Source organism: Balaenoptera physalus (assembly GCF_965194825.1).
Source record: "Balaenoptera physalus genome assembly, chromosome: 16".
NCBI classification, from domain to species: Eukaryota; Metazoa; Chordata; class Mammalia; order Artiodactyla; family Balaenopteridae; genus Balaenoptera; species Balaenoptera physalus.
Genome location: NC_138898.1, coordinates 35121822 through 35140238, shown reverse-complemented (window position 1 = coordinate 35140238; position 18417 = coordinate 35121822). Strand labels below are relative to the sequence as shown.

Here is an 18417-nt window from a genome sequence, read left to right as displayed (position 1 = left end):
CCATTTACCATTGTAACAAAAGGAATAAAATACCTAGGAATAAACCTACCAAAGGAAGCAAAAGACCTGTACTCAGAAAACTATAAGATACTGTTGAAAGAAATCAAAGACAACACAAACAGATGGAGAAATATACCATGTTCTTGGATTGGAAGAACCAATATTGTCAAAATGACTATACTACCCAAAGCAATCTACAGATTCAATGCAATCCCTATCAAATTACGAATAGCATTTTTCTCAGAATTAGAAAAAAAATTTTTACAATTTGTATGGAAACACAAAAGACCTCGAATAGCCGAGGCAATCTTGAGAAAGAAAAACAGAGCTGGAGGAATCAGGCTTCCTGACTTCAGACTATATTACAAAGCCACAGTAATCAAGACAATAAGGTACTGGCACAAAAACAGAAAAATAGATCAATGGAACAGGTTAGAAAGCCCAGAGATAAATCCACTCATCTCTGGTCACCTAATCTATGACAAAGAAGGCAAGAATATACAAGGGAGTAAAGACAGTATCTTCAATAAGTGGTGCTGGGAAAACTGGACAGCTACATGTAAAAGAATAGAATTAGAACACTCCCTAACACCATACACAAAAGTAAACTCAAAATGGATTAAAGACCTAAATATGACTGGATACTATAAAACTCTTAGAGGAAAACATAGGCAGAATACTCTATGACATAAATCACAGCAAGATCTTTTTTGACCTACCTCCTAGAGTAATGAAAATTAAAACAAAAATAAACAAATGGGACCTAATTAAACTTAAAAGCTTTTGCACAGCAAAGGAAACCACAAACAAGACAAAAAGACAACCCTGGAATGGGAGAAAATATTTGCAAACAAAGCAACTGACAAGGGATTAAGCTCCAAAATATACAAACAGCTCATGCAGCTCAATATCAAAAAAACAAAAAACCCAATCCAAAAATGGGCTGAAGACCTAAACAGACATTTCTCCAAAGAAGACATACAGATGACCAACAAACATGTGAAAAGATGCTCAACATCACTAATTATTAGAGAAATGCAAATCAAAACTACAATGAGGTATCACCTCACACCAGTCAGCATGGACATCATCAAAAAAAACTACAAACAGTAAGTGCTGGAGATGGTGTGGAGAAAAGGGAACCCTCCTGGACTGTTGGTGGGAATGTAAATTGATATAGCCACTATGGAGAACAGTATGGAGGTTCCTTAAAAAAATAAAAGTAGAACTACCATAGGACCCAGAAATCCCACTCTTGGACATATACCCAGAGAAAATCATAATTCCAAAACATACACACACCCCAATGTTCATTGCAGCACTATTTACAATAGCCAGGACATGGAAGCAACCTAAACGTCCATCAGCAGAGGAATGGCTAAGGAAGATATGGTACATATACAATGGAATGTTACTCAGCCATAAAAATGAAGGAAATTGTGCCATTTGCAGAGATGTGGATGGACCTAGAAACTGTCATACAGAGTGAAGTAAGTCAGAAAGAGAAAATCTAATATCCTATATTAATGCATATATGTGGAATCTAGAAAAATGGTACAGATGAACCTATTTGCAAAGCAGAAATAGAGACACATGTATGGAATAAATGTATGGACACCAAGGGGGAAAGGGGGGTGGCATGAATTGTGAGGTTGGGATTGACATATATCCACTATTGATACTAAGTGTAAAATAGGTAACTAATGAGAACCTACTGTATAGCACAGGGAACTCTCCTCAGTGCTCTCTGGTGACCTAAATGGGAAGGAAATCCAAAAAAGAGGGGTTATATGTATACATATAGCTGATTCATTCCGCTGTACAGCAGAAACTAACACAACATTGTAAAGCAACTATACCCCAATAAAAAGTTTTTAAAATAAAAAGTAAAAAGAAATATTTGATTTGGGAATTCCCTGGCAGTCCAGTGGTTAGGACACCATGCTCCACTGCAGGGGACATGGGTTCGATCCCTGGTTGGGGAAATAAGATCCCACATGCTGCACGGAGCTGCCAAAAAAAAAAAGAAAGAAAGAAATATTGATCTGTAAGTGCTAATATTTAAGTCAACTAGTAGAGCTCTTTTACAAATTAATTTTTATATCATCTGGAGGTAGAAACATCATATTTTTAATGTGCACACAGACATACATACATCCAGCTAGACACAGACAGAGATTCATAGTTTTCCTGCTTGAGTTTTAAAAGGCCTCTTTTCCCTTTTTTTTTTTTTTTTTAAGTTTTAGGTTCTACTAATTGAGCCAGGGCTGTAGTCTCAGGTAATGTGGGTTATGTTTACATTTCAAGGACATGACAAGAGTTATAATTTCAAATATTCTCCTAGGAGTGCTTTTGTTCTCTCAGGGTCAGAATTTTAAAAAGATGTTTTATCAAAGTAGCTTATTCTAACTGTGCACACAAAAAAACAGTTTTGGAATGTCAAAAGTGTCCCAAGTGTCCCTGGCCACTGTAGGGCTAGATAAGTACTTGCAAGTATTAGCTCTGTACCAACTGTACATGAACCTAACCGGAGTTCCAGTGGGTGGCTGCCTGTCCAGGAACTGGTAGGCATTAAAAGCAAAATTTCCCACCCTTTTTTTTTTTAGTTTCATTTTACTATAAAGGACAAATATTTCCAATTTTAAGCCACTTTTTTTTTTTTTTAATTGGAAAGCAGAGGAGCCCTGACTTGTTTAGAGCATGGGACTGACATGATCAGATTTGTGGGGGGTTTTGGGAGGTTTTTTTGTTGTTGTTTTTTTTTTTTTTTACTATTTTTGGCCACGGTATTCTATTCTATTCTATTCTATTTATTTATTTTTGGCTGTGTTGTGTCTTCGTTTCTGCGCGAGGGCTTTCTCCAGTTGCGGCAAGCGGGGGCCACTCTTCATCACGGTGCACGGGCCTCTCACTATCGCGGCCTCTCTTGTTGCGGAGCACAGGCTCCAGACGCGCAGGCTCAGTAGTTGTGGCTCACGGGCCCAGTTGCTCCACGGCATGTGGGACCCTCCCAGACCAGGGCTCGAACCTGTGTCCCCTGCATTGGCAGGCAGATTCTCAACAACTGCGCCACCAGGGAAGCCCTAAGCCACTTTTTAAAAAAAAGGTCAACCAACTCAGTTCACTCCAAAGTTCCTTCTAGGCTTTTCCTGCCTGGAAATTCCCTCTAGGTTCTCTGCCTAGTAACTTTCCCCTAGGTCCCTTCCACTAGGAAATGTACCGGTTTGTTATCTTAAGACTCCAAGTCTTAAGATAACAAACAGCTCAAATAAAATTCATGGACTGTCACTTAATGCAAGGAGACCCAGATATCAGGAAAAACTCACTGAAGCACCTGAAAGGTGCTGTGAAGCTGGAGGGGCTCACGGGGCCCGTGCTTTGTACCAAGCGCTGGTCCAAAGTAGACTCCAGGCGATTTCAGGTGGGTTTCTCTGACATCCTACAGGCTATGCCAAGCAATGTCATTGGAAATAATCAATAAACAATCTATAATAGGAATAGAAAAGAGTTTTATTTGGCCCAAATTGAGGACTATATTTGGGGAGATAGCCTCTCCAATAGCTCTGAGGAACTGCTCTGGAGAAGCATGGTTTTCAGCACTTTTATATCTTGTCAGAATAAAGAATATCAAACAAGTCAGGGATACATTCTTTCAAGGTTTCAAAAACAAACAGATCAGCACAGCACATACACAGCGAGTCAATATGTCCTTGGCACCTGGGAAGGGTGTTTTATCATCGAAGGAATACCAGCACTGCCATTCCAGGAAAGGAGACATTTAATCTTTATTTTTAATATGGACATTCTTCTAATCAATGCACCCTTTTCTTTAATGATTAAAGCAGATGTTTGATAGACCACAAACAGGCTGTTTTATCAATAGTTTAGCATAAACTTTAAGCTAAATCATTTATAAGCCAGAATGATTTCCCCATACTTCAATATGTGAAAATTTCTTCCATTACAGAGATGACCAGAGGATGGAGATCAGTGGGCCGTGCAGTGTCCTGCAAAAAGCTCCAGCTCTGGGGTCACTTGGATGTAGTGTGAATCCCAACTCTGGCCATCTATTAGTGCAGCAGCCTAGGGTTAGTCACTTAACATTTCTGAACTTCAGAAAATGTTTAAAAATAGGATCTACAAGGATGAGTTGTTTTTAAATTTAAGATTATGATCTATGTGAGATATGTATGTGTGTATGTGTGTGTGTGTGTCTGCACATATTTTCCCTAGGAGCAATGGTTCATTATTGGCTAATTCAGTGTTCATGGCAACTTTATAGAACATAATTCCCATGAATAATAAGAATCAACTGTATATAATATGTTTCTACTACTAATTCTTAATTTACCAATTTTAGACATCATCTGTGGACTTCCACGTGTAATAGATGAGTATTAAGTTTTCTTACAAAACTCCCACCTCCCAATATAGGTATATCTAGACTTATTTTTATTTTAGTTCTTCTCTTGGTTACTTTTGTTACTTTAAGTAATATACTAAAACCTTGATTACTTGTTTATCAACCATATCTTTTAGCATCCCATAATGTAACATGAGGCTTTTAGCACCTCTAACATTTGCCTTCATCTATTCTTTCTTTCTTCCACCCTCAAATTCTGTCACCTGTGCCTTTATTTTTGCATTGTTGAGGTTGACTGGAGGGCTTTTTCCCCAACCAATTCTCTAAATTCTCTGACATAAATTGGGTGTCCTTCAAGTCAGTGCAATTCTGACACTGGCCACCTGGAGTAGCGGCAGACCCCACAGGTTTAAGAGCTCAGTCCCACAAGACTGCCCTCACTTCAGACGCCAGTTACAAGAATTGCATCCCCAAGTTACCTGTACTCTGACTTGGTTACAAAGTCATGGGTTCCCACAATCCCCCTCCCTCAGTGCCCAATAATTTGTTAGAAAGACTCACAGAACTCAGAAAAAAACACTGTACTTACTACTCCAGTTAATAAGAAAGGATACAAATGAACAGGCAGATGAAGAGGTACAGAGCATGAGGTCCAGAAGGGTGGCAAGTGCAGGGGCCTCTGTCCCTGTGGAGTTGGGGTGCACCACCCTCTTAGCATGTGGATGTGTTCACCAATTCAGAAGCCCTCCAAAACCCATCACTGAAGGGTTTTTATGGAGGTTTCATTACATAGGCATGATTGTGGCAGTTGGTGATTAACTCAAGTTCCGGCTCCTAGTGATTAGAGGGTAGTACTGAAAGTTCCAAGATTTTAATCAAGGCCTGGTCTTTCTGGCGACCAGCCCCCAGCCTGAGGCTATCCAGGGTCCTGCCAAGAGTCACCAGTTACAATGAAAGACACTCCTGTCACCCTTATCACTCAGGAAATTCCAAGGGTTTTAAAAACTGTGTGTCAGGAACTGGATAAAGACCAAATATCTTTCTTATTATATCACACTGACAATGTTTACATTCTGTTTCATAACTATAATTAAGTCTTATTTGCTTTGTTTATAGATTAATTTTTGAAATTGAAAAAGTTATATTTCCTTTTTCACATCCATTTGCTTTCCTGAATTTTCTAAATGACTATTTTTTCTTGTCCTACTTTCCTTTACCATATCCCAAATCTTTTTCCAAACTTCTCATAACATCAGGTATTCTACGATGTCTTCTTTTGCCCCAGAGACCTCCTCCCAAGGCAGTCAATTCTCCCTTGCTTTTCTGGATTGGATCTACTGTTTCCTGCATCCTAGGTCTTCCTCTCTCTTGATTCACTTCCTTGTTTTCTACAGCTCATTTTGAGAACGTTTCTAAGACAGGTTTTGTGAGAATTAAATTTTCTGAGTCCCAGCATGTCTGAAACATATTTGATTGATGGTCTGACTGGGTATAGAGTGTTCATTTGGGTTCTTTTGTAGATAAGCTGTTTTTTCTTCCTAAAAGCTTTTAGGTTTTTCATATTTCCACAGTGATCTTACATTTCACAATGCTGTACTTTGGTGTAGCTATCTCTTATTTATTTGATGGGTATCCAGTAAACTCTTTAAACTGGAGGTTCATATTCCTCATTTCTGGGCAGTTTCTCACATTATTTCTGTGATAATTTACCCCACTGTATTTTTGCTCTTCTCTTGTATTGACCCTCTAGGTTTCTTATCTTTTTACTCATTTTTTTGTGTTAAATTTTCTCATGTCAATTATTTCAATAAAACTGGAAAAAATAAATTAAATAAAATAAAATAAGGATTTTTTAAAGTTTGCTTCTCTCTCATATTGGAGGATTTCCTTAAATGTTTGATAGCATTTGAGAATGAGGATATAGTTTTTATGATCTATTTGGGAGGCTTCACTGATACACTTTGCTTTAGGGTAATTGAGTGGGGAGTTGGCCTTTATACCAAGTAACCTTTTCAAAGGAAACATTTAACTTCTTTTTTTTTTTTTTTTAATAAATTTATTTATTTATTTTATTTTTGGCTGCCTTGGGTCTTTGTTGCTGCGCACGGGCTTTTCTCTAGTTGCGGCGAGCGGGGGCTCCTCTTCATTGCGGTGTGCGGGCTTCTCATTGGGTGGCTTCTCTTGTTGCAGAGCACAGGCTCTAGGTGCGCGGGCTTCAGTAGTTGTGGCATTCGGGCTCAGTAGTTGTGGCTCGCGGGCTCTAGAGTGCAGGCTCAGTAGTTGTGGCGCATGGGCTTAGTTGCTCCGCTTCATGTGAGATCTTCCCAGAGCAGGGCTCAAACCTGTGTCCCCTGCATTGGCAGGCGGATTCTTAACCACTGCGCCACCAGGGAAGCCCGGAAACATTTAACTTCTAAAGAGCAGAGCCCTCTGGATTTGGCCCCGCAGGGTGGAGATCTTGCAGCCATATATTTACCCTGAATGTGACAGTGAGGGGACTGACTATTCTTTATAGAGACTTTCTATTCATTCCCTTGTTTTTGACAACACATTTCATATCCACTGTCTGTCATACCTGACATTTCCAGGACTTGAGTTTCTCTGAGAATATTCTGGAAAGCCTCAGTTACATTCCCATTTTCACTCCTAGACTATGGATTTCACTACTCTGCTTCATTACTAACCATTTCTTCTTCAATTTTCTATCTTCTAGGAAATCTTGAAATCTCTTATTGGCTGATGGCCTTTCTCCTGTTAACCTTTGTCATTGTAGGTTTATACCTTTTTATTCCTATACTGTAATTTTAGCAGGGAGTCAATAGGAAGGAAAGATAAGTATGAGTTGTCAATCAACTATCTTTAACCAAAAATCAAAATATGAAGTTAGATTTAGAAAAATAAAGGACCATGACCGTTCTCACACTCAGCATTCTGGATTTTTCAAAATCATACCTGCTACTATAGTAGTAGCTAGTGTTTATTGAACATATATTACAAGAAAGCAGGACAGAAATCATTCCAATATTTCTAGAGCACCTTACACCTGCATTGGATTTGGAAAGAGCTCACTGTGACCCTTTTCCTGCTAACCTGGGTGTAAACTGTCACATTTTCCCTGAGGTGCAGTCTGAAAAAGTTAATAAATTCCTACGGGTTCACCTAAGTGACAATTCCTCCCCTTCTTTGGTCCCTTACCTGTGAGCAAGAAAGGAGGCGAGGTCTTACTTCACTGGGATGAGATGCAACAGCCTCAGAGTCTCCAATTCCTCCTCTTTCCCAGAGAACACCCCATCCTTTCTTATTTACTTATTACTCTAGTAATAAATAAAGTTATTGAACATTTTCCATGTTCCAGGCTCTGTGCTCTGTGCTTCAGGAACATTCTCTCATTTCACAGCACCTTACGAGATGGGTATTATTACTCCCATTTTACAGAACCAGAAACTGAGATCAGAGAGCTCTCAGTTTCGTCAGAGATCCAGACTAAAACATGCCCAAGCCCTCTGATCTGTTGTGTCAGCAGTACCAGCAGGTGAACCCAAATTTGTCAGTTTTCAAATCCTGAACCACCATGCTATAAATTCACTGCTGGGGTAAGAATACCAGACATGGGCCCCAAACCCCAATCCAGTTTGAAAACTCTGGGTTACAGCAAACAACCATCTGTACATGGACTTTTCTCCCCCTGCTCACTGGAGGTCATAGCTGAATCCAGAACCCTGAACCCTCCTTATCCTCTTAGTGAGTTGCTTCAGGGTCAGAGCATGCTCCTGCCACCGCCTTCCTCCTCTTCCTCACTTTGAATAATTTTAGACTTATAGTAAAGTTGCAAAAATGGTACACAGAGAACTTGTCTACCCTTGTACATAACTACAATACACTTATGGAAACCAGGAAATTAGTACTGAAATAATACTATTAACTAACCTACTGCCCTGTTCACATTACACAGGCCTTCCCCACCCATGTCCGCTCTCCATTCCAGGACTAAATCCAGGATCGCACATGGCATTTAGTTGTCACTTTAGTCTCCTCTGATCTGACACAGTCTCTCAGTTTTTCTGTCTCTCATTCTCACTTCTGAAGAATATTAACTACTTATTTCATAAACTGTCTTCCAATTTGGGTTTGTCTGACATTTTCTCATGATTAAATTGAGGTTGTATATTTTGGGCAAGAATACTTCAGAAGTGATGCTGTGTCTTCTCAGGTGTGTGAGGTCAATATGCATTATTACAGATGATGTTCATTTTGATCACTTGATTAAGGTGATAACTGCCAGTTTTCTCCACTCTGAAGTTACTATGTATCTTTCCCTATGTAATTGACAAATACTTTGTAGGGAGATATTCTGAGACTACAAATATCCTGTTTCTCAACATACTTTTACTCACTTATTTTATAATCCATCAATGATTCTTGCCTATGATTATCAGATGGAAACCTCAGGTACATCTTGTCTTTGCATCTCACTCACTTCCAAATTAAAGTTGTGTCTGTGTGTGCCTGAGCGAAAGGATCTAGGTCATAGGCCTGTGCAAGAGAGGTTGAGAATTTGAGCTCTGATTTCTAGACTGAAATAATAACATAAGAATTTCTACAAATATGTAAAGAGGACTTTCCAAGGGTGGTAGGCAGCCATGAATATGAATGATGTCCACTACGATAACTAAGATATTTTAAAGTGAGAAAACTAAACACAGAAAAAAATATGTATAGAATACTACCATATAAAAGTTAAATAGTCTACGGACAAAGACTATCTCTGGAAGGTTCAAGAGGAAATAGTAACAGTTTTCTCTGGGGAAGGGAACTTCATTATCAGGAGAGGATGAAGACTTAATTATCAGTGTATATTCTTTTGTACCCTTTGATTGAGATGGATGCTAAGGAAGGAAGAAGGAAGAAGAAAGAAATAAGGAGGGGAAGGGAGGGAGGCAGGCACCATCTTTCTTGCTCTTCTCACTCTCAACAGCAAGGAGCAAGGCCTTCTTTGCTCTTCCTCACACTTCTTCATCCGGTGCCTGTCGATACATCAAGACACACCTCTCTACCCTGTCAGGGAGAACATTTTAGAACTTGCCTGGGCATAGAAAGTGCTCATTATCTGTACAGCTGGAAAGGAGGGTGTAGCTATAATAGGCACATTCTGCTTCTTTGCACTCAATAGAACACGTTGTCCACAGACATGAACACAACTCCTGAGTCGCAAGGACTCAGTGAAAACAAAAATACATTTTCGGTGACTCTTGCCATTTCTTAGTTGCCAGACTTGCAGAATGTTTATAAGCTGAATGCGCAACACAGACATTTACATTGGGTAACGGCCTATTTGTTTTGTCAAATAAAAGCATCAATCAGGAAAAAACACCTCTTTTCTCCTTCTAGCAGCATTCTCATTCTCTCTAAGTTAATTATAAAGAATTTTTTTAAACTTTGAGGGCTCATGTGGTAGAAGTAGAAAGGTGTTAGAGGAAGAAAGTCACTTGTGCTTCACAAGTTGAAGTAGCCAGGATGGTCAAAGGCCCTCTACTGCTGTGTTTCCCTTTTCTGTTCAACGATTAAGAACATGGCCACGGGCTTCCCTGGTGGCGCAGTGGTTGAGAATCTGCCTGCCAATGCAAGGGACTCGGGTTCGAGCCCTGGTCTGGGAAGATCCCACATGCCGCGGAGCAATTAGGCCCGTGAGCCACAACTACTGAGCCTGCGCGTCTGGAGCTTGTGCTCCGCAACAAGAGAGGCCGCGACAGTGAGAGGCCCGCGCACCGCGATGAAGAGTGGCCCCTGCTTGCCGCAACTAGAGAGAGCCCTCGCGCAGAAACGAAGACCCAACACAGCCAAAAATAAATATATATATATATATATATATATTAATTAATTAATTAATTAAATTAAAAAAAAAAAAGAACATGGCCACATCACTCATCCACTCCAATGTATTTATTACCAAGCTCTTACTGCTCGCCACATAACAGGCCAATAAATTGAGAAACAAGCTGTTGGTGCAAGGAACAGCGAATTTACTTAGAAAGCCAGCAGACTAAGAAGATGGTATACTAGTGTCCCAAAGAACCATCTTCTTGGAGTTAGAATTCAGGCTTCTTTTACACTAAAAGAGGAGCAGTGTGGCTGGTTGTTTCAAACTTCTTGGTGCTGGAATCCTTTGTGCTTGCAGCTATCCAGGTAGGTCAGGTCACCATGTTCCTGTAAACCTCTGTCCCACAACATTTTATCTCTACATGAATGAGAAGTGTTATATCTTTAAAGGGAGGCAGAGCCTTGAGAATGGGCTATCATGTACATTTCAGGTTTGTTCTTTTCTGTTACACACTCATATCCCACATGATAATGCAAACATGACTAACTTAACCTATTGAGGGTAATGATTCTCAGGCCAGCTTTGCCATATATAAGTATCTGATAATAGTTATTGTTTCAATATTTGCACCATGAACATGGAAATTTTTAAGATCAGGAAATACATCTCTTGAAGTACAATAACTATCTGCTAACTAAAAAATACCTTAAAATATTTTTCTAGAAACTACAGGTTATTATAGACAACTAAATCTTCCAATTCCATCTCAAAACCCATCTCCTCTCTGAAGCCTTTTCTCATACTCCCCACCACGCCACACAACTGGGAGAGGTACACACCCGGGAGAGGTACACATCCCTCCTCTTTATTCCTTCGCATCATATTATGATACAAAGATAAAGTCTGTGCCTAATCTGAGCATTCTCAGCACTTGTTTTGGTGTCTAGCTCACAGTTATACAGTGGCTGAATGAATAAATAAGCTTATTCATTGCTTGATGAGTATGTATGGATTAAATAACAGACTCAAATGTTGATTCTGCTTGTTTTTTAAGAGGGATTAAGGTGAGTATTGCTTGTTTATATATGTATGAAATTTTGAAGTCCAGAATATACTTTTTAATACACTTCTAAACCAGAACCTTAGGGGATGAGTTGGACCTGCATCACAATAATAGCTAGGTAGTGAAAAAAAAAAAAAAAAGCCTAGGACATTCAATATGGATGAAACTAAAAAATATAATGCTGAACAAAAGAAACCTGACACATCATCCAATTCCATTTATGTATGGTACAAACATCAGCAAAACCCATCTGAGGATTAGAAGTCAGGATAATGGTTACTCTTGGTAAGGGGTGGTAGTAACTAAAAGGTGGGATTAGGGGGCTTCTGGGGACTGGCAATGTCCTGTTTCTTGATCGGAATTTCATTACACAGGTGTGTTCAGTATGTGAGAATTCATCAGCTGTATATTTATGATTTGTGTTCTTGCGTATAAATATATAATATTTCCATTAAAAAGCTTTAAAAAGAATTTAGGCCAAGCAGAAAGCTTAAAACCAGTTAAATTCTTTGGCACAATCCAGATAATTTCAACTAAAATGGAAAACCAATTTGGTGTAAAGAAAGCCGTTACTGCTTCATGATCATATCCAAGATCCTGAAGACAGTCCATGGTCTGATCAACCATGCAGTCTCCAGAAACCAAGTCTTAGACACTTTCTGCCCCAAATAAGTGCATATTTGCTCAGTTGGTATTAGGCATGCAGGGAAGTCAGACCAGATGACAGCTGACCACTTTCCTATAGTTGACAAACTCTACCAAATTAGGAAATTGTTTCAAATTTTTTAATCATTTTAATTATAAAATCCCATATTTGCTGACGGTTGTTCAACTGACCTTTTAAAATTAAATGTAAAGTACTTTCAAAACCATAATAATGGCTGAATATGGTCATGTCCAAGCAAAAACAAAGATTCCACTTCTAAATTTTACAACATCTTAAATTAATATTTAAGTTATCAAAAGCTTTACGTACTTGACAAAAATCACTAAAGACTACTATACTGCGTAGAACTCCTCCATGGACTGAATGCAATTCTGGTGGTGGGAATTCCATCCCCTTACCCATTTTACAGATGAGAAAACTATAATTTCCTATTTTATAACCACTATATCCTCAAAGCTCAGCCCAGGCCTGGTGCATAGTAAACACTCAACAAAAGTGTGTAATTTGGGCGAAGGAGGCTTGGAGAGGTTGTGTAAATTCCCCAAGGTCACCCACCCTTCCTGCTCTCTTCAGAAGTGAATCCAACAGGAGGGTGAGCGGAGGGCTGGGTGGTGAATGTGAGGTGAGCCACCCAGATTTCCGCGAGGGGCGTGGCCTTGGGTTCCCCCGGGGTCTTCCATCGTGCATGTTTGGGGTGCCTCACCCTTCTCAGGGGTTTACACCACCCTCTTACTCAGAGATGAACCGCTTTTTTTTCTTCCACCTGGCGACCACAGGTCCTCCAGGCTCTCTAGAGGGGAGGCGGTTGTTCTCGCCTGAAGCCGAGGCTCCTGGCGCGTGGACGCACCCCGGGGTGTGAGTGACTGGTACATCCTGAGGGCGGGGAGGTAGCAGGACCTTAATCACCGGGCTAGTCCCGGGCGGGCCTCGGGGAACCGGGAAACTGGAGGCGGTCTAAGAGAGGGTGGGCAGGATGAGAGGTCGCAAGAAGGGCACGGGGCTGAGCCTCCGCCGGGTTCTCCACGCCCTCTCGCCGCGCGGTACCCCGGCGACCACCCTTTGCCTGTAAAGTCTGCGGAGCGCCCCCTCCCCGGGCAGCGGGACCTGGCAGGCGGGGGCTGGGCGTGCAGGCGCCTGCCCGCTGTGCTGGCCGGCCTTGCCCCGGGGGCCGCGCGGGGCGGAGACTGGGCGGCGGGGGCGGGCGCCAGTCTAGGTGGCAGGTCCGCGCGCAGCCTTCTCCAGCCGAACCTCGCGGAGCAGCTGCCGCCACCACGCGCCCCTGGCTCGGCCGGAGTGGCCTCTGGCCGGGTCTCCAGGGTGCAGCGACTCCGCACGCCGCAGGCTCCGGAAAGGAGGTGGGTGGCGAGGGGCCGGGACCAGGCGGGGAGGGGAGGCTGCGATGGGCACCGCTGGTTCCCGAGACCCCCACCCCTGCCTTTCTACAGCTCCTTGCACTTAAATGGCTGCTGAATTAAAAACCGCGTCCTCGGCTTGTGACCACCTTCTCCGTCCTTGCGTATCTAGCTGCGCAAAGTAAACTCTCCGTCCAGCTGCGGGTACTGTCTTTATGGGGGTAGGGGGCAGGTTTCTACCCACCCACCACACTCCCCTGGGCCCCAGGACCCTGCAGAGCTGGCAAAAGACAGGCCAGAGGCCTTCGGACCCACTTACTCTGATCTTCCAGGGAAGCGTTGCGTCTATTTCCCCCCGTCTTTCTCTCTGTCTGCCTGCCTGCGTCTGTCTTTCTTGATTGAGTTTTCTATAAGGACCCGAGGAAGTGGTAAACTGGGCTTCCCCAAAGGAAGGCAGGTCTGGTGGTGCGCTTTGCTTCTTGTTCTGGTCTTTAACTTAGATGTGCTTTCCTCAACAAGTAACAGCTTGCTGAACATGAGAAGTTCGCTCAAAAAGGCGCAGAAAAGATAGGAGAGGAATGCGGGGAAACCAGATTGTCTAATTTTAGCCAGAATTTCGTTGTAAGGGAATCACCATTTATTGCCTAAATGAGAAGTGTTTTGATTGCCCAGGTTAGGAAAAGAAAAAACCCTGTGTCTGATTGTTCACAAAACAAGCAGCAAGGAGTCACCTTAAAAATAAGGTTATTTTCTTTATGTACAAAACATTGTGAATAACAAAACCTCAAATCATAGCATTTTAGAAATTGTAAGGATCTTAAAGTCAAATACTTCAATGGCGTGTTATGAGTTGGAGTTATCTTTATTGTGTCCTCACTGGGAAGGATTTATGTTAGTAGGAATGCTTAGTGAAGGTACTGAGAGTTTAGCTCAGAGTTTTAAGAGTTGTACAATATATCCTTGTAGCTTATTTTATTTTTTTTAAATTATTTTTATTGGAGTAAAATTGCTTTACAATGTTGTGTTAGTTTTGGCTGCTTATTTATTTTATACATAATAGTTTGTACCTCTTAATTTCCTACCCCTATCTTGCCCCTCCCCCCTTTCCTCTCCCCACTGGCAACCACTAGTTTGTTCTCTATATCTGTGAGTCTGTTTCCTTTTTGTTATATTCACTAGTTTGTTTTATTTTTTTAGATTCCACATATAAGTGATCTTGTACAGTATTTGTATTTCTCTGTCTGACTTATTTCACTCAGCATAATACCCTCCAAGTCCACCCATGCTGTTGCAAATGGCAAAATTTCATTATTTTTTTATGGCTAATATTCCATTCCACATCTTCTTTATCCACTCATCTGTTGATGGACACTTAAGTTGCTTCCATATCTATTGTAAATAATACTGCTATGAACATTGGGGTGCATGTATCTTTTCTAATTGGTGTTTTCGGTTGTTTTGTTTTATTTTGTTTCTGATATATACACAGTAGTGTAATTGTTGGGTCATGTGGTAGTTCTATTTTTAGTTTTTTGAGAAACTGCCATACTGTTTTGCACAGTGGCTACACCAATTTACATTCCCACCAACAGTGTAGGAGGGTTCCCTTTTCTCCACATCCTTGCCAACACTTGTTACATGTAGTCTTTTTGATAATAGCCATTCTGACAGGTATGAGGCAATATCTCACTGTGGTTTTAATTTGCATTTTCCTGATGATTAACATGTTGAGCATCTTTTCCTGTGCCTGTTGGCCATCTATATGTCTACTTTGGAGAAATGTCTATTTAGGTCTTCTGCCCATTTTTTGAATGGGTTGGTTTGTTTTTGCTTTTGTTTTTGTTTTTTAATTGAGCTGTATAAGCTGTTTGTATATTTTGGAAACTAATCCCTTGTCTTTTGCATCTTTTACAAATATTTTCTCCCATTCCATGGGTTATCTTTTCATTTTGTTTATGGTTTTCTTTGCCATACAAAAGCTTTTAAGTCTAATTAGGTCCATTTGTTTATTTTTGCTTTTATTTCATTTGCTTTAGGAGACAGATCCAAAAAAATATTGTTACAATTCAAGTCAAGGAGTGTCCTGCCTATGGTTTCTTCTAGGAGTTTTATGGTTTCTGGTTATATTTAGGTCTTTAATCCATTTTGAGTTTATTTTTGTATATGTTGTTAGAGAGTGTTCTAATTTCATTCTTTTACAGGAAGCTGTCCAGTTTTCCCAGCACCACTTATTGAAGAGACTGTCTTTTCTCCATTGTATATTCTTGCCTCCCTTGTTGTGGATTAATTGACAAGTGTGTGGGTTTATTTTTGGGCTCTCTGTTCTATTCCATTAATCTATGTGTCTGTTTTTGTGTCTGTCCCATACTGTTTCAATTACTGTAACTTTGTAGTATAGTCTGAAGTCAGGGAGCGTGATTCCTCCAGCTCTGTTCTTCTTTCTCAAGATCGTTTTGGCTATTCGGGGTCTTTTGTGTTTCCATACAAATTTTAAAATTATTTGTTCTAGTTCTGTGAAAAATGCCATTGCTATTTTGATAGAGATTGCATTGACTCTGTAGATTGCCTTGGGTAGTATGGTCATTTTAACAATATTAATTCTTCTAATCCATGAATGTGGTATATCTTTCCATCTGTTTGTGTTGTCTTCAATTTCTTTCTTCAGTGTCTTATAGTTTTCCAAGTATAGATCTTTTACCTCCTTAGGTTGGTTTATTACTAGGTATTTTATTCTTTTTGATGTAGTGGTAAATATGATTGTTTCCTTAATTTCTCTGATAATTCATTGTTCGTGTATAGAAATGCAACAGATTACTATATATATATTTTGTGGTCTGCAACATTACCGAATTCATTGATGAGCTCTAGTAGTTTTCTGGTGGCATCTTTAGGATTTTTTATGTATAGTATCATGTCATCTGCAAACAGTGACAGTTTTACTGCTTCCTTTCCAATTTAGCTTCCTTTTATTTCTTTTTCTTGTCTGATTGCTGTGGCTAGGTCTTCCAATACTATGTTGTATAAAAGTGGCTAGAGTGGGCATCCTTGTCTTGTTCCTGATCTTAGAGGGAAATACTTTCAGCTTTTCACCATTGAGTCTGATGTTAGCTGTGGGTTCATCATATATGGCCTTTATTATGTTAAGGTACGTTCCCTCTATGCCCACTTTCTGCAGACCTCCTCAGAGGTCACCATAGTCCTGGCTTAATAAGTGATCTAGTTAGTTTGAAGGGAGGAACTGAGTCCTGGAGCTAATTTTTCAAGTGGCTGTTGCAATTTGAGGGTGTGAGAGGAAGACCAGCATTAGCTGGATCTTGTTATGAATGCAGGGTCTCCACATCCACCCCAGACCTGCTGACTAGAACCTGCATGTTAATAAGATCCTGCTGAATAGAATCTGCATATTAATAAGGTTCTCAGGGTTCGTGTGCACTTTCCATTAGAGAAGCCCTTTCCTGGGCCGTTTGCATGCACAGATGTTTCTTAAAAACAGGCCTTATGAAAACATAGATTTCTCATAAGCTGTCTTTACCTAGCAAAGTGAAAAACATTTGTTGTCACTTAAATGACTGATTTTTATTTTAAATTTTAAAATAGCCAGGAGAGGTAGTATCATTTGCTTTCTATTTAAGAGAGAGCTGACATTTTTAAGTTCTGCCAATTTGGAATCCCAGTGTTCCTATTACCCCCACAGCACTCAGTTCTGATACTGCTTAGCTTCTTTCATCATAGTTCCTCCAACAAGGAGAACACTATGGGTTTGAAGTTCTCACCCCTAACTGTACTTTGAAGAGTGGGTTTGTATGTCTGTCACTCCTGTTTTAAATCTGTTGCTAAAGGTGTGTCCAAAAACTTAATTGATACACTTGTTTATCAACCTCTATATGATATAAAATGGTTACTCAAGTAAATCAAATATGTGGCAATAACTAATGACCTGTATCTCTATGTGCTTAAGATAAAACTACCTTATATGACTAGAAAAGAAACAATTTTGCTCTCTTTTTATTTTTTGAATTTTCATACCAGAAGATGTCATCAGTATTTATGGGAGGAATGTAATAATACACATGTATATACATTAGAGATAAAGATTTTTTTTAATATTTATTTATTTGGTTGTGCTGGGTCTTAGTTGTAGCAGGCGGGATCCTTAGTTGCAGTTCAAGGGCTCCTTAGTTACAGCTCACTGGCTCCTTAGTTGTAGCATACAAACTCATTGTGGCATGCATGTGAGATCTAGTTCCCTGACCAGAGATCGAACCCAGGCCCCCTGCATTGGGAGCACTGAGTCTTAACCACTGCACCACCAGGGAAGTCCCAAGATAAAGATTTTAATTTCCTCTTTTTTTTTTTTAGTAAGCATTAAGTCTGATTTTATCAGCTTCCTCATTTTTAATTAATTATATTTATTTTTGTCTGTGTTGGGTCTTCGTTTCTGTGCGAGGGCTTTCTCTAGTTGCGGCGAGCGGGGGCCACTCTTCATCGCGGTGCACGGGCCTCTCACTGTCGCGGCCTCTCTTGTTGCGGAGCACAGGCTCCAGACGCGCAGGCTCAGTAGTTGTGGCTCACGGTCCCAGTTGCTCTGCGGCATGTGGGATCTTCCCAGACCAGGGCTCGAACCCATGTCCCTGCATTGGCAGGCAGACTGTCAACCACTGCGCCACCAGGGAAGCCCTTAATTTCCTCTTTTAATTTCCTTTTTTTAAGTCAGTTCTATTGACATATAATTTGCATACAACAAAATACATCAAAGTGTACATTTAAATTCAATGCATTTTATTGTATATAAATTATACTTGAATAAAGTTGATTTTTTTTAAGTGTCAAGGATTGCCATGATTTGTTGCCTATTGCTAAAATAGTTCAGAGAAGGTCAAGAAAAGTCAGTAGAGAAGGATGGATGCACTGGGCAGGCACAGAAAATAGCCAGGTGGACCTGGGAGGGTGGAAAAGTGAAGTACATAAATTTAGAAGGCTTGAGATCATTTTTATAAGACTTTTTGTCTTTAAAGTTAAGATGCTGAATTTAATATCAGGAACCCTGCGGCATTTTTGAAGACAGGGCTAAAATGGGGGAAAAAAGAGTTTTGCTCTGCAAGGTCTGGTTGGTGAGCCCCAGCATCCTTCTGATCTGTCTGCCTTTTTACGCAC

The 18417-nt window shown here is 40.4% G+C and overlaps 1 protein-coding gene and 1 long non-coding RNA gene across 4 annotated transcripts in view; one reads left to right on the top strand and one right to left on the bottom strand.

The window, feature by feature from the left end:
• Positions 1–3410: 3410 nt before the first annotated feature.
• Positions 3411–18413, bottom strand: LOC309644512. The gene is made up of 2 exons (XR_014254469.1): positions 13583–18413; positions 3411–10598 (listed from the first exon to the last, which is right to left on the bottom strand). It is a non-coding gene; the product is annotated as an uncharacterized lncRNA (long non-coding RNA).
• Positions 12969–18417, top strand: part of FERMT1 (FERM domain containing kindlin 1) — a 48627-nt gene continuing 43178 nt past the window's right edge. For 2 of the 3 annotated variants that reach the window (XM_082428224.1, XM_082428222.1), the window contains exon 1: positions 13151–13266. The gene's annotated coding sequence lies outside the window, so the exon portion shown is untranslated. Of the gene's footprint in view, positions 13267–18417 lie in introns of all 3 variants that reach the window. The other variant, XM_082428223.1, reaches the window with a different exon arrangement.